Raw genomic sequence first — 19958 nt, 5'->3', positions numbered from 1 at the left:
AAATTGTCATATAAATGAGCACTCAAATTAAAATTTAAAAGAAATAAATCCAAATTCCACTTAATTCATGCAACTTTTAAAAAGTTCAATTTAAATTAAGTAAAAGATGAGAGTAAAGTTGTCTTTTTTTTTTTTTTTCTTTCTCATTAAACTTTTGTTTTAATGGGTCTCAAAATTCTGTGACAGATTTTTGGTCAAGTTGTTTTCATTAAAAAGTAATAACTTAAAACTGCCACACACACAAAAAAGAACAAATGGTCCACAAAACATTCTCCTTTCCTTCTGAAGGTTTTACAATGCATTGTTATCATTAACCAGTCTTTTACTATTAAACTTAAATGGCCAATTGAGACAAACAGTTCTGAGACCTTCTTTCACCACTGATTAAGACTGGGGTGGCAGGTGTTAGGGGTAATATTCATTTAGCCTTCTGAGCTTCCTGGGCAGACTTGGTGACCTTGCCAGCTCCAGCAGCCTTCTGGTCCACTGCTTTGATGACACCCACAGCAACTGTCTGCCTCATATCACGAATAGCAAAACGACCCAGAGGAGGAGAGTCAGAGAAGCTCTCAACACACATGGGCTTTCCTGGAACCATGTCAACGATGGCAGCATCACCAGACTTCAAGAAATTAGGACCATCTTCCAGCTTCTTACCAGAATGGTGATCAATCTTTTCTTTCAGCTCAGTAAACTTGCAAGCAGTGTGAGCTGTGTGACAATCCAGTACAAGGGCATAGCCAGCACTAATTTGGCCTGGATGGTTCTGGATAATCACCTGAGCAGTGAAACCAGCTGCTTCCATTGGTGGATCGTTTTTGCTGTCACCAGCAACACTGCCACAACGAACATCTTTGACAGACATGTTCTTGACATTGAAGCCCACATTATCTCCAGGAAGAGCTTCACTCAGAGCTTCATGATGCATTTCAACAGACTTTACTTCAGTTGTGACATTGACTGCAGCAAAGATGACCACCATGCCAAGCCACGAGAACCCAGTCTCCACTTCACCCACAGGGACAGTAACAATACCACCAATTTTGTAGACATCCTGGAGGGGCAGATGCAAAGGCTTGTCAGTTGGATGAGTTGGTGGCAGGATGGAATCTAAAGCTTCAAGCAGTGTGTTCCACTGGCACTGCCATCTTTACGGGTGACTTTCCATTCCTTGAACCAAGGCATATTAGCACTTGGCTCCAACATGTTGTCACCATTCCAACCGAAAATTGGCACAAATGCTACTGTGTCAGGGTTGTAGCCAATTTTCTTAATGTAGGTACTGACTTCCTTAATGATTTCCTCGTATCTCTTCTGACTGTAGGGTGGCTCAGTGGAATCCATTTTGTTTGTTTGTTTGTTTGTTTGTTTTTGGTGACTTAAATAAAGTTTATTTTTAAAAAATGTAGTTATTTTTGCAATGCCATGGTTATAGGACTTTATGAAGAGGTAACATTTCCTTTCCTTTAACCATGCTTTTTTATTTTCAACCTTCTGCACAAAGATAAAAGTTTTTGTTAATCTCATAGTTAATGATACAAAATAAAGGTCAGCAAACTTTCTCCAAAGGGCTAGATAGTAAATATTTCAGGTTTTACAGGCCACAATATGGTCTTTAACATGTGTTCTTTATCTTATAACCTCTCAAAAATGTAAAAACCATTTTTAGTTTGTACCATACAAAAAAAGATGGCCAAATTTGCCCTGCAGTTGGTAGTTTGCTGACTCATGGTATAAAATATCTACTTTTTCTTATCAGAGAAAATGCTCTCTTTCGCCTTCTGGACAGTCTACTATTGCCTGAAGTCAAGTAGAGAAGAGCCTTGTTTATAATTGAATGTGGCTTGTGAAAAAGGTAGAAATGGAGACTTCCTGCTCACCTTTGACTCTCCCAGGCAGTTTTCCCATTCATTCACTCATTCAATACATTCGTACACTTACTATGTACACTCAAATATTTTTTGTGTTAGGAAGATTTCTAGTGTTTCTTTTCTTTAAAAGGGCAATTCCTCCAGTTTCTCTAAATCAGGAATTACCAGGTCTTAATACTCAGGTTTTAGGCAAAATCAGGATTAAAATTTCTACTGGCACTCAAGAGAATTCATGATTATTAAAAAAAAAAAAAAAAAAAAAAAGAATCTAGCTTAACAATGATTTGTTGCAGTCAATATTGATACATCCTTCTTAATGTCACAGCCTAAATGAGGAAAACTATGTAACTATCTTTACTTAAAAAGATACTTTTTTCTCCCATTGGTTGAAACTTTCTTTAAAAAAAGAAAAAAGATCTTTAACACATTCCAAATAATTTCTTCCCACTTTCCTAGTTTGCTGTCATGTAATATAAAATCTGGATTCAGGTAGGGTTTCTCATTAGGCTTTTTGCTTTTTGGTTTTTTTTTTTTTTTTTTTTTTTTTTTTTTTTTTTTTTTTTTTTTTTTTTTTTTGGCAGCACTGGGGATTGAACCCAGTGTGTTCTACCACAGAGAAGTCCCTAGGCGCTTTTTTTTTTTTTTTTTTGAGACTGGTCTTGCTAAGTTGCCCAAGCTGGTCTCAAACTTGTGATCTTCCTGCCTCAGTCTCCCCAAGAGCTGGGATTACAGGTGTGCATCACCCCACCTGGCTTCCTTATTAGTTTTATATGTCAGCCATAAAACTGTACATTTAGGAGTAAATATTGCCTCTGAAGCAATCTGTACTTGCACTTTTCATCTCAGAAGAATGGTCATGTTTCTTCTCTCAGATGAAAGCTGTTAACAGCTTTTTGAATCCTGCTATTTATCCAAGGTGAGGGAAGACATTTTATAAAAACAGGAGCCAAAAGAAGCACAGGACTTCTGTATTAAAATATAAAGATTGCCCCAATTGCAGCTCTTTGGTACAGACATCAACTATAATAATCTGATCACCCACATCACCAAAACATGGCACATTTTGTAATTAGAAGTGATTGTGATTTTCCTTTTTACCATGTAAACAAAAGGGGAAATGCCTTGGGAAATCACTATGCAATGTTCTTTCGTTTCTCTTAAATACACATATGCACAACCAGTTTTCCCTTTCATCAAGTTCTGGAAGCAGAGGAAGAATTGAACAGGCCAGGGTTATCGCTTTCATCCCTTCTCTGTGTCCTTTTCTTTTCCTTTTCCTTGCGCTCCTGCTTGGCTAGTTTGTCTCTCTCCCTCTGTAGCTTGTCCTGTTCCTTCTTCCTTTGGGACTCATCCCGAAGTGAGTCTCTCTCCAATTTCCGAGCATTGAGAACATCTTCTACATTGGTTCCTCTTCATCTGTTCCATCAGCATACTGGGCCAACAAGGCAGCTTTTCTCTGTTTTTCTTTTTCTGACACCATCCTGGGCTTCACCACAATCTGTGCCTGCTTCTCAATGAGCGTGGCAATGGCCTGTACCTCATCTTCTTTTTTCACTTTGGTGACAACATTCTGAGTTTCAGACCATCGTTCCACAATCTCCTTGCAGATATTAAGAAGGGAATCTTCTTCCAGAAAAGCAGATAGGATACCCTGCAGAGCGTCCAACTTCTCTTCTTCCTCCTCCTCCTGCAGGACACCAAGGATGTAGGAACCGTAAACGGTTTGGTCCACTCCCAGTGCCTCCAACTGTCCCTCCAGCCAGGATCCAAACCCCCAGCCTCCGCCATCACTTTCATCGGAGGCAGCCGGGGCCACTTCACAGGGCGCCCGCCATCTTGGGGTCAGGGTCCTGCCGTCCCCGGGGTGCCCACCGCAGTCGGAATCCATTTTGTTAACACCAACAATTAGTTGTTTCACACCCAGTGTGTAAGCCAGAAGGGCGTGCTCACGGGTCTGCCCATCCTTAGAGATACCAGCTTCAAATTCATCAACACCAGCAGCGACAATCAGGACAGCACAGTCAGCCTGGGATGTGCCTGTAATTGTTTTTGATAAAGTCTCTGTGTCCTGGGGCATCAATGATAGTCACATAATACTTGCTGGTCTCAAATTTCCCCAGGGAGATGTCAATGGTGATACCACGCTCACGCTCAGCTTTCAGTTTATCCAAGACCCAGGCATACTTGAATGAGCCCTTTCCCATCTCAGCAACTTCCTTCTCAAATTTTTCTTTTGTCGATCCCACCACATTTGTAGATCAGATGACCAGTAGTGGTAGACTTGCCCGAATCTATGTGTCTGATGACAATGATGTTGATATGAGTCTTTTCCTTTCCCATTTGTGCTTTGATTTAGCCGTGGTTTTCACGACACCTGTGTTCTGGCGGCAAACCCGTTGTGAGAAAGCTAAAGATGCCTTTAAAATTACTAACTCACAAGTTTTTCTGGGTGGTCAGACTATTAATAGAGTGTGGGTTTCCATAGAATGTCTAGAATGTAATAACCATTGCTTCTAGGATTTTTCTTCAACAGGGAAGAGGTGGCTAATACTGTTAACTATACTTGTCTGATATCTTGGTCTTTATAGTTAAAAATGAGTAAGTTAGATTTAACATAAATGGGATTAATCTTCACAAATGTGTTAGAGGAGACATCTGATTAATTTGCTGTTAAAGTGCTAAAACATCAACTGCTAAATATAAAACCATATACTCTTGACTTCTTAAATCCCACAAGGTAATATTTTTAAACATTAAATGTGTTTTCATAAATTGGTAAATGGAAAAATTTTGAGATTACTGTGTTTCTGTGTCTTCACTAAAAACAAGGTTACTAAGAGTTAAGATTCTATCAGTTTAATTCGATATACAGAGTACATGAGGTCTCAGTTGGGTTCAATTCAAGTACTGTACAACATATTTCATCTTATTAAAATAGTTTGTCTAAACTTAAAAATTTATAAGAATTGTTTCATAATATAAATTTTAAAAAGGGGTAAACAGCTAGGAAAGAGATGTAAGAAGGTTCTGGGTATGGAAATATATTTTAATATGGAAAGTAGAAGGAGAAAGAAATGTTTCTGGATGAGAAAGTATCTTGTGTGGTAAAGTGAGAAGTTGCATAAGGTTTGTAGTGGGTAAATTTCAAAAAAAGTTTGTGTGTAACTGAAAGGGCACTAATTAGCACAATTAAAGTTATTGAAGGTTTTTCCCTCAAGACAAATGTTTATGTACTGATATAAACCAAAGTTTAATCCTTTATATGTTGAAGTAACAAAGATTTCTTAAAACATTAATCTGTTCTTATATATCAAGATAATTTCTTTTGTCTATTAAGTTTTATTATTTACAGAAACTACTGTTAAGGAATTAGGGTTTATACAACCCTGATTAGACACTGTTATTTTAGAGTATTATACTACACTACAGAGTCTGAATTTTTCTTTAAAAGCTAAACTTGGTTAATATAGAACATCAGTGTAATTGTGGTTCTGTTACTGGTTTATTTGTATACTAGATGTATTCATATCTTCCAAGCAGAAGAGTCTTTCCAATATAAGGTTTAGAGGAACATTTTACCAAGCTGGTGTTCTTCAACCCAAAATTTAAAGTAAAGGTTTGGGATTATAAAAATTATGTTTCTTGCCAGGTGCAGTGGTACACACCTGTAATTCCAGTGGCTCAGGAGCCTAAGAAGGATTTTGAGTTCAAAGTCAGCCTCAGCAACTTAGTGAGCCCTGAGCAACTTAGTGAGATGCAAAGATCTCTCATTCTGGGGAGGCTTTTTTTTTTGGGGGGGGGGTGCTGGAGATTAAACCCAGGGCTTCGTGCATGCTAGGCAAGCACTCTACCAACTGAGCTATATCCCCAGCCCAGATCTCTCATTCTGTAGGCTCTCTCTCTTCATGCTCGTTTCCCTTACTATATAGCAGCTTTTTAATTTGTTGCCACTCCACCTACTGATTTTTGGTTTTACTTCTTGCACTTAGGAGTCTTGTTAAGGAAGTTGATTCCTGTTGAATTGGCAATGTGGAATAAAATATGTTGGAGTGTTCAGCTTACATTTTCTTCTAGCTGTTGTAGTGTGTCTGGTGTGATTCGAGTTGACTTTTGTGCAGGATGAGAGATAGGGTCAAGTTTCATTCTTTTTCATACAAATAGCTACTTTCCCAGCATCATTTGTTAAAAAGGCTATCTTTTCTCCAATGTATGTTTGTTTGGAATCTTTGTCTAGTATCAGATAACCGAATATGTGGGTTTGTCTCTGTCTTCTATTATATTCCATTGGTCTTCACATTTATTTTCTTGCCAATACGGTGCTATTTTTGTTACTGTTCCTTTGTAGTATAAATTTGAGGTCTAGTATTGTGATGCCTCCAGAATCACTCTTTTTGCTCAGAAAGTATTGTTTTGACTACTCTGGGTCTCTTACTTTTCCAAATGAAGTTTGCTATTTCCAGTTCTGTGAATGTCATTGGTATTTTCATGGGGATTGTATCGAATCTGTATATTGCTTTTTGGGAGTATGGCCATTCTGACAATATTAATTCTGTCTATCCAAGAACATGGAGGGGGCATGTAGGGGACAATCCTTTCATCCTCTAAGGTCTTATTTCTTTCATTTTGTCTCTATACCTTCTTTGTTAGCTTAATCCCCAAGTATTTTGAGATTATTGTGAATGGGATGGTTTTCCTAATTACTTTTTCAGCAGATTCATTATTGGAATATAGGAAATGCATTGATTTATGTATGTTGATCTTGTATCCTGCTACTTTCCTAAATTTGTTTAGCAGTTCTAGAAGTCTTCTGGTGGAATTTTTTGGGTCTTCTAAATTTAAGATCACGTCATCAACAAACTAACATAATTTGACCTCTTCTTTTCCTATTTGTATCCCTTTCATTTCTTTCTCTTGCTTGATAGCTCTGGCTAGGGTTTTAAGGACTATGTTGAACAGAAGTGGTGAGAGTGAACATCTGTCTTATTCCTGTTTTCACAGAAAATGCTTTGTTTTTTATTTCCATTCAGTATGATGTTGATGTTGGGTTTTCCATATATAACCTTTAAAATGTTGAAGTAAGTTCCATCTATCTCTAGTTTCTAGTGTTTTAAATGTGAATGGGTGCTCTACTGTCAAATAGTTTTTCTACCTCTATTAAGACAATCATGTGATTCTTGTTCTTAACTCTAGTGGTTAATTACATTGATTGATTTCCATATGTTGAACCAACCTTGCATCCTTCGGATGAAACCCACTTGATCATGGTGCACTATTTTTTAATGTGTTTTGGCATGCAGTTTTTCAATATTTTATTAAAAATTTTTGTATCTATGTTCATTAAGGATATCGGTCTAAATGTTCTTTCCTTGATGTCTTTGTCTGGTTTCATAGAATGAATTTGGCAGTGTTTCCTCCTTTTCTGTTATGGAATAATTTGAGGAATATTGGTATTAGCTCTTCTTTGAAGGTCTGGTAGAACTTGACTAAGATTCCATTGTCTAGCCATTTGATTGGGTTATTTGTTTCTATTGTGTTTTTTGAGTTCTTGATATATCCTGGAGATTAATGCTCTATCTGAGGTGTATGTGGTAAAGATTTTCTCTCATTCTCTAGGCTCTCCATGTTATTATTTTCTTTGGATTAGGTAGAGGGGAGTGAAGGGAGGTGAGGGAGTGGGTAAAAAGGATAGAATAAATCAGACATTATTACCCTATGTACATATAAGACTGCATGAGGGGTGTGATTCTACATCATGAACAACCAGAAGAAAGACATTATACTCCATTTATGTATGATGTGTCAAAGTGCATTCTACTGACCTATATAACTAATTAGAATTAAAAATTTAATCTAAAAAAGAATCCATTGTCTAGGTTCATTTGTTTGCTACCTAACTTGGGTCTGCCCTGCACAATGCATGGTTTGGTTAATTTGAGACTCATGCAGTTTCATACACAGAATTATTTAATTTCCTTCTGTATACCTCCTCAGGTTCCCCTATTCCCCCCCTCCCCCACACACACTTTCTAGTCCACAAAGGCTCCTTTACTGAGTCTTTTGGACTGAAAGACTGAAGTTTTTATGGGAGTTTTAGTCAACCGAATTGTACCAGTCAGACACTGAGGCAAAAAACTGAGGGAAAACAACACACACACATAACAAGGGTTGGGGGAAATAATTCTGGGCAATGAGTCCCTGCAGTGTTCTACAAGTTTTGACTTTTTACACCAATCTGCCTTCCATGCTGGAATTTTTGCAATTTTCAAGTCATTGTTTTTGTTTGTAGTCAAGGATAGATTACTGGAGATGTAGATCATAATAGCCAGACTCTACTCCAGTCTTCAACACTCCACCCAACTATGCTTTATAAGGTGACCAGAGATTTCTTCTCGACAGTTTATCCTTTCTCTTTGTGTCTCCAGTGGATGTGCTAAATCTCCTTGCTGCTTCCTACTCTTTACTGTTTTCCTCAAATTGGAAAGCCCTAGACCTTTTAGAAGTCACTCTTTGTTGATCATCTGGCCTGATGGGACTCCCAAGTTTATATCACCAAGTTTTTATCTCTTTTGAACTGTAGACTTATATTTACAACTGCCTACTCAGTATGCATCATTCAAACTTCAAATGTCTGACTACACACATAATTGTGCACTCTTTTCCCTACTGACTCCCCCTTCAGTCCTTCCCTTTTTAATCAATTCCAGCTCAATTTTCCCCAGTGCTCAGAACACAGTTCTTAAAATCACCTTTGATTCTCCTTATTCTTACCTTATATTCCATTTGTAAGAAAGTCCAGTCATTTTCACCTTCAAAATGTCTGGATTAATCTGATATCTTTTTTTTTTTTTTGTAAACAAATGGGATACATGTTGTTTCTCTGCTTGTACATGGCATAAAGGCATACCATTTGTGTAATCATAAATTACATAGAGTAATGTTGTTTGATTCATTCTGTTATTTTTTCCCTTCCCCCCACCCCTCCCACCCCTCTTTACCCTCTATACAGTACTGCCTTCCTCCATACTTGCCCCCCTCCCTAACCCTAACTCTAACCCTAACACTAACCCTTCCCTCCCCCCCATTATGTGTCAACCTCCACTTATTAGCGATATCATTCGTCCTTTGGCTTTTTGAGATTGGCTTATCTCACTTAGCATGATATTCTCCAATTTCATCCATTTGCCTGCAAATGCCATAATTTTATCATTCTTTATGGCTGAGTAATATTCCATTGTATATATATACCACAGTTTCTTTATCCACTCGTCAATTGAAGGGCATCTAGGTTGGTTCCACAGTCTGGCTAATGTGAATTGAGCAGCTATGAACATTGATGTGCTGATTTTAAGTCCTTTGGGTATAGGCCAAGGAGTGGGATAGCTGTGTCAAATGGTAGGTCCATTCCAAGTTTTCTAAGGAATCTCCACACTGCTTTCCAGAGTGGCTGCACTAATTTGCAGCCCCACCAGCAATGTATGAGTGTACCTTTCTCCCCACATCCTCGCCAACACCTGTTGTTGCTCGTATTCTTGATAATCGCCATTCTAATTGGGGTGAGATGGAATCTTAGGGTGGTTTTGATTTGCATTTCTCTTATTACTAGAGATGTTGAACATTTTTCCATATGTTTGTTGATTGCTTGTAGATCATCTTCTGTGAAGTGTCTATTCATTTCCTTAGCCCATTTGTCCACTGGATTATTTGAATTCTTGGAGTAGAGTCTTTTGAGTTCTTTATAGATTCTGGAGATTAGTGCTCTATCTGAAGTATGATTGGCAAAGATATTCTCCCACTCTGTAGGCTCTCTCTTCGCATTGCTGATAGTTTCCTTTGCTGAGAGAAAGCTTTTTAGTTTGAATCTATCCCAGTGGTTGATTCTAGCTTTTATTTCTTGTGCTATGGGAGTCCTGTTAAGGAAGTCTGATCCTAGACCAACAAGGTGAAGATTTGGACCTACTTTTTCTTCTATAATCTGCAGGGTCTCTGGTCTGATTCCGAGGTCCTTAATCCATTTTGAGTTTAGTTTCGTGCATGGTGAGAGATATGGGTTTAGTTTCATTCTGTTGCATATGGATTTCCAATTCTCCCAGCACCATTTGTTGAAGAGGTTATCTTTTCTCCATTGCATATTTTTGGCACCTTTGTCTAGTATGAGAAAATTGTATTTGGGTTTGTGTCCGTGTCCTCTATTCTATATCATTGATCTACCTTTCTATTTTGGTACCAATACCATGCTGTTTTTGTTACTATTGCTTTGTAGTAGAGATGAAGATCTGGTATTGCAATACCCCCTGTTTCACTCTTCCTGCTAAGGATTGCTTTAGCTATTCTGGGTTTCTTATTCTTCCAGATGAATTTCATAATTGCTTGCTCTATTTCTGTAAGGTACGTCATTGGGATTTTAATTGGAATTGCATTGAATTTGTATAGCACTTTAGGTAGTATGGCCATTTTGACAATATTAATTCTTCCTATCCTATCCAAGAACATGGAAGATCTTTCCATCTTCTAAGGTGTTCTTTAATTTCTTTCTTTAGTGTTGTATAGTTCTCATTGTAGAGGTCTTTCACCTCTTTTGTGAGATTGATTCCCAAGTATTTTATTTTTTTGAGGCTATTGTGAATGGGGTAGTTTTCCTAATTTCTCTTTCTGAAGATTCATCACTTATGTATAAAAATGCGTTGGATTTATGGGCATTGATCTTGTAACCTGCTACTTTACTGAATTCACTTATGAGTTCTAAGAGTTTTCTGGTGGAATTTCCAGGTTCCTCTAAATATATAATCATGTCATCAGCGAACAGGGATAGTTTGAGTTCTTCTTTCCCAATTCGTATCCCTTTAATCTCTTTGGTTTGTCTAATTGCTCTGGCTAGAGTCTCAAGAATGATGTTGAATAGAAGTGGTGAAAGAGGGCATCCCTGCCTTGTTCCAGTTTTTAGGGGGAATGCTTTCAGTTTTTCACCATTTAGAATGATATTAGCCATGGGCTTAGCATAAATGGCCTTTACAATGTTAAGGAATGTTCCCACTATCCCTATTTTTTTCTAGTGTTTTGAGCATGAAGGGGTGCTGTATTTTATCAAATGCTTTTTCTGCATCTATTGAAATAATCATGTGATTCTTGACTTTAAGTCTATTAATATGGTGAATTACGTTTATTGATTTCCTGATGTTGAACCAACCTTGCATCCCTGGGGTGAAACCCACTTGATCATGGTGCACTATCTTTTTAATATGTTTTTGTATGCGATTTGCTAAAATTTTGTTGAGAATTTTTGCATCGATGTTCATTAAGGATATTGGTCTGAAATTTTCTTTCCTTGATGAGTCTCTGTCTGGTTTAGGTATCAGTGTGATATTGGCTTCATTGAATGAGTTTGGGAGGGTTCCCTCCTCTTCTATTTTATGGAATACTTTGAGAAGTATTGGAATGAGCTCTTCTTTAAAGGTTTTGTAGAACTCGGCTGAGAAACCATCTGATCCCGGACTTTTCTTTGTTGGTAGACTTCTTCTATTTCAGTACTTGAAATTGGTCTATTTAAATTGTGTATGTCCTCCTCGTTCAGTTTAGGCAATTCATATGTCTCTAGAAACCTGTTGATGTCTTCGAAATTTTCTATTTTGTTGGAGTATAGATTTTCAAAATAGCTTCTAATTATGTTTTGTATTTCAATCCTGTCTGTTGTGATATTTCCTTGTTCATTCCGAATTTTAGTGATTTGGGTTTTCTCTCGTCTTCTCTTTGTTAGTGTGGCTAAAGGTTTATCAATTTTGTTTATTTTTTCGAAGAACCAATTATTTATTTTGTCAATTTTTTGTATTGTTTCTTTTGTTTCAATTTCATTGATTTCAGCTCTGAGTTAACTATTTCCTGTCTTCTACTACTTTTGGTGCTATTCTGTTCTTCTTTTTCTAGGGCTTTGAGCTGTAGTGTTAGGTCGTTTATTTGTTGAGTTTTACTTCTTTTATTAAATGCGCTCCATGAAATAAATTTCCCTCTAAGTACTGCTTTCATAGTGTCCCAGAGATTTTGATATGATGTTTCTTTGTTCTCATTTACCTCTAAGATTTTTTAAATTTCCTTCCTAATATCTTCTGTTATCCATTCATCATATAATAGCATATTGTTTAATCTCCAGATGTTGGAATAGTTTCTGTGTTTTACTCTTTCATTTATTTCTAACTTCAATCCATTATGATCTGATAGAATAAATGGTAGTGTCTCTATCTTCTTGTATTTGCTAACATTAGCTTTGTGGCATAATATATGGTCTATTTTAGAGAAGGATCCACATGCTGCTGAGAAAGTGTATTCGCTCTTGGTTGGATGGTATATTTTATAAATGTCCGTTAAGTCTAAATTATTGATTGTGTTATTGAGATCTATGGTTTCTTTGTTCAATTTTTGTCTGGAAGATCTGTCCAGTGGTGAGAGAGGCGTGTTAAAATCACCTAGTATTATTGTGTTATGGTCTATTTGGTTTCTGAAATTGAGAAGGATTTGTTTGACATACATGGATGAGCCACTGTTTGGGGCATAGATGTTTATGATTGTTATATCTTGCTGATTTATGCTTCCCTTAAGCAGTATGAAATGACCTTCTTTATCCCTTCTGACTAACTTTGGCTTGAAGTCCACATTATTGAAAATGAGGATGGATACTCCAGCTCTTTTGCTGAGTCCATGTGAATGGTATGTTTTTCCCCATCCTTTCACCTTTAGTCTATGGGTATCTTTTTCTATGAGGTGAGTCTCTTGCAGGCAACATATTGTTGGATCTTTCTTTTTAATCCACTCTGCCAGTCTATGTCTTTTGATTGATGAATTCAGGCCATTAACATTCAGGGTTATTATAGAGATATGATTTGGTTTCCCGGTCATTTGGTTCATTTTTAAAATTTTATTTATTTATTTGTTTGACACAACTTGGTTCCTCCTTTATTTGACAATTCCTTTAGGATAATTCCTCCCTTTGCTGATTTGCTTCTTTGTTTTTCATCTCTTCCTCATGGAATATTTTGCTGAGAATGTTCTGTAATGCTGGCTTTCTTTTTGTAAATTCTTTTAGCTTTTGTTTATCATGGAAGGATTTTATTTCATCGTCAAATTTGAAGGTAAGTTTTGCTGGGTATAAGATTCTTGGTTGGCATCCATTTTCTTTCAGGGCTTGAAAAATGTTGTTCCAGGCCCTTCTAGCTTTTAGGGTCTGGATTGAAAAATCTGCTGATATGCGTATTGGTTTCCCCCTGAATGTAATTTGGTTCTTTTCTCTCACAGCCTTTAAAATTCTGTCTTTATTTTGTATGTTAGGTATTTTCATTATAATGTGCCTTGGTGTGGGTCTGTTGTAATTTTGTGTATTTGGAGTCCTATAAGCCTCTTGAACTTGATTTTCCATTTCATTCTTCAGATTTGGGAAATTTTCTGATATTATTTCATTGAATAAATTGTTCATTCCTTTGGCTTGTTTCTCTAGGCCTTCCTCAATCCCAATAATTCTTAAATTTGGCCTTTTCATGATATCCCATAGTTCTTGTAGATTCTGTTCATGATTTCTTACCATCTTCTCTGTTTGTTCAACTTTGTTTTCAAGGTTAAATATTTTGTCTTCAATGTCTGAGGTTCTGTCTTCCAGGTGTTCTATCCTATTGGATATGCTTTCTATGGAGTTCTTAATTTGGTTTATTTTGGTTTATTGTTTCCTTCATGTCAAGGATTTCTGTTTGGTTTTTTTTCAATATCTCTAACTCTTTATTGAAATGATCTTTTGCTTCCTGTATTTGCTCTTTTAACTGTCGATTGGTGCGATCATTCAATACTTGCATTTGCTCTTTCATCTCATCATTCAGTGCATGCATTTGCTCTTTCATCTCGTTTGCTTCTCTGATCATTTTAATTATGTACATTCTGAACTCCTTTTCTGTCATTTCTTCTGCCATGCTGTCATTGGGTTTTATTGATGTAACATCTAGATTTGTTTGTAGCATTTTCTTTCCTTGTTTTCTCATATTGTTCAGGTTTCAGTGGACTGCTGAGATATTGCAGATTTCCTCTATTGACGTACAATGTCCATGAAGATTTCTATATATATCCCCCCTTAGCCTTCAGTAGGCTGAAGTCTTGGAGGAAGTTGATAATGCGGTGCAACACAAGGAAGCTGCCTCTCTAGGAGTGGTGGCCTTCAGGTGGGGTATATTCCCTGCTAGTGGGCAGAGGTGCCTCCACTTGTTGACCAATGGTCATCCATCGGGGACCTAGGCTGCGGGCTGAGGCAAGGCCTGTTTAGGCCTGCGTCTCTGGTTTTACCGTCTTTGTGGGAAAACCTCACCCAGCAGGGAAGTCTCACCTGGTGTGGAGGTCTCGCTGGTTAGTTCCCTCCTAGAGGTTCCCCTCAATTTACAGCTACCACCTGGGCTGGGCTGCCTTCCTCTGCAAAGTTCCCAGGGGCCCGGCCCTACCTCCTGGGCCTGGAAGCCTCACCCTTCACTGATGAATCTCCTTAGGCTGCCCCTCCTCAGAGAATCTGCCCGCAGTTCTGGAACCTTCGCTCCGCCCTAAGCCTGTCTCTGTGCGGCTCTTCCACCAAGAAGCCTCCTAGATCCTGGGACCCTGCTCTGCACCCAATCGCCTGGCTATGCGGCCCCTCCTCTGAGCAGCCACCTGGGGCCCCGTACAATTGCTCTGAGTCCCAGAGACCCGCCACACGCCTCTTCTTCCAGACAGCCGCCCTGTATTCCGGTGCGGTCACTAGGAGTCCAAGAAACTCACTGCGTGCCTCCACCTCTGACCAACCACCCGTAGCCCTGGGCAATCAATCACTCCGAGTCGAAGTGACCCTCCCCGTTCCTCCTCCTTCTCCAGATAACCCCCCGGGTGTTCAGGAGCGGTCGCTCTGAGTGGCTCTGAATCCACGTGACCCGCTGCACGGGTCCTCTGGGCAACCGCCGGGAGCTCTGGTGCGGCCACTCAAGACCAAGCGACCCACCACGTTCCTCCTCCAGGCAGCCCCCCTGTGTTCAGGAGCTGTCATTTTAAGTCCAAACAACTCACCACTCGCCTTCTCCTCTGAGCAGCCGCCTGGAGCGCTAATGCAGTCACTGCGAGTCCAAACGACCCGCCGCGCTCCTCCTCCTCCTCCTCCTCCTCCGGGCAGGCCCCGGGGTTCAGAAGTGGTCTGAGTCCAAACAGCTCGCCGCGTAGCCCCTCCTCTGGCAACCGCCTGCAGCTCTGGTGTAGTCACTCTGAATCCAAGTGGCCACGCTCCTCCTCCTCGTTGTCCCCAGGGCAGGCGCCGGTGTTCAGAAGCAGTCGTTCTGAATCCAAACTGCTCGCCGCGCAGCTTCTCCTCTGGCAACCGCCTGTAGCTCTGGTGCAGTCACTCCGAATCCAAGTGGCCACGCTCCTCCTCCTCCTCCTGAGGGCAGGCCCCGGTGTCCTGAGTCCACACAGCTCTCCTCACCACTCCTCCCCTGGGCAGCCGCCGGAGCCCCAGTGGTTGCTCCGAGTCCCAGCGCTGTGCTGAGCGGCCTCCTTTATGGCGCTCCCAGTTGTCCGCGTTCACTGCTCCAGCGGGGGGAGGGGCGTCTCCCCGGCAGCTCTACTTCACAAAGTTTCCTGCATTCCGGGACCACCGTCCCATCCGGGATGCCTTCCCATCGGGTGAGAGTCACCCGGCTGCTTTGAGTTGGTCCCAAGTGTCTCAATATCTCCTCTTTTGAATCCTGAGTCCTGGAGCAACATGGAATGCAGCCACCCTCTAGGCCGCCATCTTGAAACCTCAATCTGATATCTTTATCATGTAAACTGCCCTTGCCTGATCCATGTCATCCTTATTTCTCACCTGGATCACAGCAACAGATTCTCTATTCTTCTGTTATAGGCATACTTTGTGTTTATTGTGCTTTGCTTTATTGTACTTCATGAATATGGTTTTTACAAATTGAAGGTTGTGGCAACTGCATCCAGCAAATTTTTTAGTGCTATTTTTCTAACAGCACATGTTAATTCATGTCTATGTCATGTTTCAGTAATTCTCATAATATTCAAACTTTTCCACTTTTATTATATCTGTTATGGTGATCTGTGATCAATAACCTTTCATATTGTCACTGTAATTGTTTTGGGCAATCATAAAACATGCCAAATCAAATGGCTAATTCAATTGATAAATGCTGTATTCTGATTGCTCTACTAACCTTTCAGGTCTCCCAATTTCCTGAGGCACAATATTGAAATTAGGCCAATTAGTAACTCTATAATGGCCTCTAAGTGAAATTAAGAGTTATATATCTTTTATTTTGAATCAAAAGCTATAAATGGTCAAGCTTAGACAGGAAGACTTATCAAAAACAGAGACAGGCCCAAATCTAGGATTCCTGGATACTCTTTAGTTATCCAAGCTGTGAATGCAAAGAAAAAGTTCTTGAAGGACACTAAAAGTGCTACTCCAGTGAATACATGAGGAGGAGCAGAGTAGCCTGTTTGCTGATGTGGAGAAAGTTTTAGTGGTCTGCGTAGAAGATCAAACCAGTTAACATTCCCTTAAGCCAAAGTCTAATCCAGGGCAAGGTCCTAACTCAATTCTATAAAGGTTGAGAAAGGTGAGAAAGATGTCAAAGAAAAGTCTGAAGCCAGCAGAGGTTGGTTGATGAAGTCTGCAGAACAAAGCAGTACCCACAGCATTAAAGTGTAAGGTGAACTGTTACAGATGGCCACACTAAGCTACAAGTTTTCAATGTATATTGATCCAGTTTCTACTGGAAGAAGATGCCATCCAGGACTTTCATAGCTAGAGAGGTCAGCGCCTGGTTTCAAAGATTCAAAGGACTGTCTTGTTAGAGATAATATCCCTAGAGACTTTTAAGATGAAGCTAATGTTCATTTAGCTCTCCAAAAGTCCTAGGTCCCTGAGTCCTATGATACTAAACCTAATATGCTTATGTTCTATAAATGAGGAATAACAAAGCTTGAATTACAACTGAATATTTTAAGCCCATGAAGACATATGCTCAGTAATACTTCAAAATACTACTGCAGATTAACAATGCCCGTGGTCACTTAAGAGCTGGTGGAGATGCCCAATGAGATCAATGTTGTTTTCATGCCTGCTAACACAATATCCATTCTGTACCCTATGGATCAAGGAGTAATTTCAAGTCTTATTATCTTATTATTTAAGAAATACATTTTATAAGGCTATAGCTTCATAGATAGTGATTCCTCTGGTGGATCGGAGCAAAGTAAATCAAAAACCTTCTTGTAGGGATTCAGCATCTAGATGCCATTAAGAATGTTCATGATTTTTGGGAGATGGTCAAAATATCTATCAGTATTAACAGGAGTTTGGAAGAAGTTGATTGAATGTGTGGTTGAAGGCTTCAGTGAAGGAAGTAACTGTAGATGCAGTAGAAATAGCATTGGAGCTAGAGGTAGAGCCTAAAGATGTGACTGAATTGCTCCCACCTTTTAATAAAACTTTAATGGATGAGGAGTTGCGTCTTATGGATGAGAAAGTGGTTTCTTGAGCTGGAAACAACCCCTAGGTGCAGATGCTGTGAACATTGTTGAAATGATCCTGAAGTATTGAGAACATGACATAAACTAAGTTGATAAAGCAGTGTTAGGGTTTGAGAGAACCGATTCTAGTTATAAAAGAAGTACTACTGTGAGTAAAATGCTACAAAACAGCATCACATATATAGAGAGATCATTCATGAAAGGAAGTCAATGGATACAGCAAACTTCATGTTTTATTACTAGGAAATTGCCAAAACCACCTGTCTTCATCAACCCCAGGCAGTCAGCAGCCATCAACACCAAGACCCTCCACCAGCAAAAAAAGAATGATTTTCTGAAGTCTTGGATGATCATTAGCATTTTATTCTTATTCTTATTTTTTTTGGTACTGGGGATCAAACCCAGGGCCTCGTGCTTGCAAGGCAAGCACTCTACCAACTGAGTTATCTCCCCAGCCCCTAGCGTTTTTTAAGTAAAAAAGTATTTTTAATTAAGGTGCGCACATTGTTTTTAGATATAATGCTGTTGCACACTGTAGCTGGAATTTTTTGGTTTTTGTTTGGTTTTTGTTAGTGTTGGAGACTGAGCTCAGGGCCTTAAATGTTGAGTAAGCACTCTTTATCAATGAGTACATACCCAGACCTACTGCATACTTTATAGACTACAATATAAAGATGACTTTCATATGTACTGGGAAAAAACTCATGTAACTTGCTTTATTGCAGTGGTCTGGAATGGAACTTAAATATTTCCAAGGCATGTTTGTTTCTTTGCCAGGCTTTCCTAGCTAGGTTTCCACTAACTTTTTGTATAAGAACATTTTGTGTGTTGCAAAATGTTTAGTATTCCTGCTCCCATCGTTGTGGCAATATTACCTCCTCAAACAGGAATCTTTAAACATCCTGTTAAGATGAAAGTCAAATAATGTCACTTCTCTGTACAAATTCTCTGGAACTTTAGGATCTTGGAATAAAAGCCTCATGGTGGCTTACAAGAACTCACACAATCTGATCTCATTTTACCCCTCTGATATCTTCTCTGCTCTCCTCTCCATTTCAACCATACTAATCCTCTTTGGATGGGACAGTGGATCCTGCTGTCTTGCAGTGTTTGAGCTGATTGTTTCTTCAGCCTTTTTCTCCTTGTCTCCCTTCCTTATCTCCTGTCTGCATCTGAACATCATCTTCTCCCATAAGGCCTTCTCTAAGTACTTTGTTTAAATATGCAAGTCTCACTCCCAGAGTTTTTAGTCTTCTTCCTTACTTTCTTTTCATTGCACTTACTATCACTTAACATTCTAATATTTATTTCATGTATTTTCTTTGTTCTCCAACTAGAATATAGGTTCCATGTGGGCTGGTATTTTGGTTTGATGTGTTCACTTACCTATCACAATACTTAGAAGTGTCTGGCACATGATAGTTGTTCAACAAATATTTGTTGACTAATAGACTAATAAAATGACTATACATAATTAGTTTCATTAATGTGCAAATGACCAATATGCACATGAAAAGATGATCAACGTGTTTACTTACCAGGAAAATGCAAATCAAAACCACAATGAGATATCACTTCACACAAGGCAGATAACTATAATGAAAAAGAGCAATAAGAAGAGAGAGAAATTGGAAATTTCATACATTGCTGGTAGAATGTAAAATGGTGTAGCCACTTTTGAAAAGTTTGGCAGTCCCTCAAAATGTTAAATATAGTTATCATTTGACCCAGCAATTCTATTCTAAGGTGAAAACCTCAAGATAATTAAAATCATTTGTCCACTCAAAACCCTGCACAATAATGTTCAGAGAACATTACTCGTAATAGTAAAAAATGGGAAACACAAATGTTCATCAACTGATGAATGGATAAATGTATAATACCTTACAACTGAATATTATTTGACAATAGAAATGAAGTACTGACATATGCCACAAGGATGACTCTTAAAACCATTATGCCAATTGAAATAATTCAGTCATAGTTATATGAAATATTCAGGATAGGCATATAGAGAGAGGCAAAGAGTAAATATTTGGTTACCTAGGACGTAGGGTGGTGTTAGTAAGGAAGGGGAATGTCTGCTAACATGTAAGGGGTTTTGTTTTGTAGTGACAAAAATGTTCTAAAACTAGACTGTGGCAATATTCAACACCTTCATGAACACTAAAAACCATTGAATTGTACAGTTTAAATGGGTGAACTATAAACGTGAATTATATCTCAAGTTTTTAAAAAGAGTGAGTTACATAATTAAAATTACCAAATATTTATTTCACTATTCTTGGTCAATTTTATTTTATGAATTCACTATACTTGGTGAATTTTCCACCATCCATTATACATACTGAACTAGTGGCTTGCTTCTCAATTCTTTAAACCCTCCCGGAATCTACTTATATGATCCATTAGGTTCATAGCCTTAAATACTTTTAAATATCAAGGTCAAGTTTTCTTTCCTGAATTCTAAGCAGCTTGACCAAACTCATTCTAAGTCTTATAGTACTCTTCTTAAACAATGAGGTTCACAAAATGAGTGTCAGAAGTTCCTTGTAAGTAGATATTTGG

At 38.7% G+C, this 19958-nt stretch overlaps 2 pseudogenes across 2 annotated transcripts; both read right to left on the bottom strand.

Annotated features, from left to right (window-relative positions):
• Positions 1 to 214: 214 nt before the first annotated feature.
• On the bottom strand, positions 215 to 4247 carry LOC306659828 (elongation factor 1-alpha 1-like; annotated as a pseudogene). Its single transcript has 2 exons — positions 3771 to 4247; positions 215 to 1355 (listed from the first exon to the last, which is right to left on the bottom strand). The product of its transcript is annotated as an elongation factor 1-alpha 1-like (transcript).
• LOC306660277 (coiled-coil domain-containing protein 43-like) lies at positions 2367 to 3739 on the bottom strand (annotated as a pseudogene). Its single transcript has one exon. The product of its transcript is annotated as a coiled-coil domain-containing protein 43-like (transcript).
• Positions 4248 to 19958: the final 15711 nt, after the last annotated feature.

The sequence above is a fragment of the Sciurus vulgaris genome (assembly GCF_902686455.1).
Source record: "Sciurus vulgaris genome assembly, chromosome: 4".
NCBI classification, from domain to species: domain Eukaryota; kingdom Metazoa; phylum Chordata; class Mammalia; order Rodentia; family Sciuridae; genus Sciurus; species Sciurus vulgaris.
The sequence above is the reverse complement of the archived record's forward strand: the minus strand, read 5'-3'. Positions and strand labels throughout refer to the sequence as shown.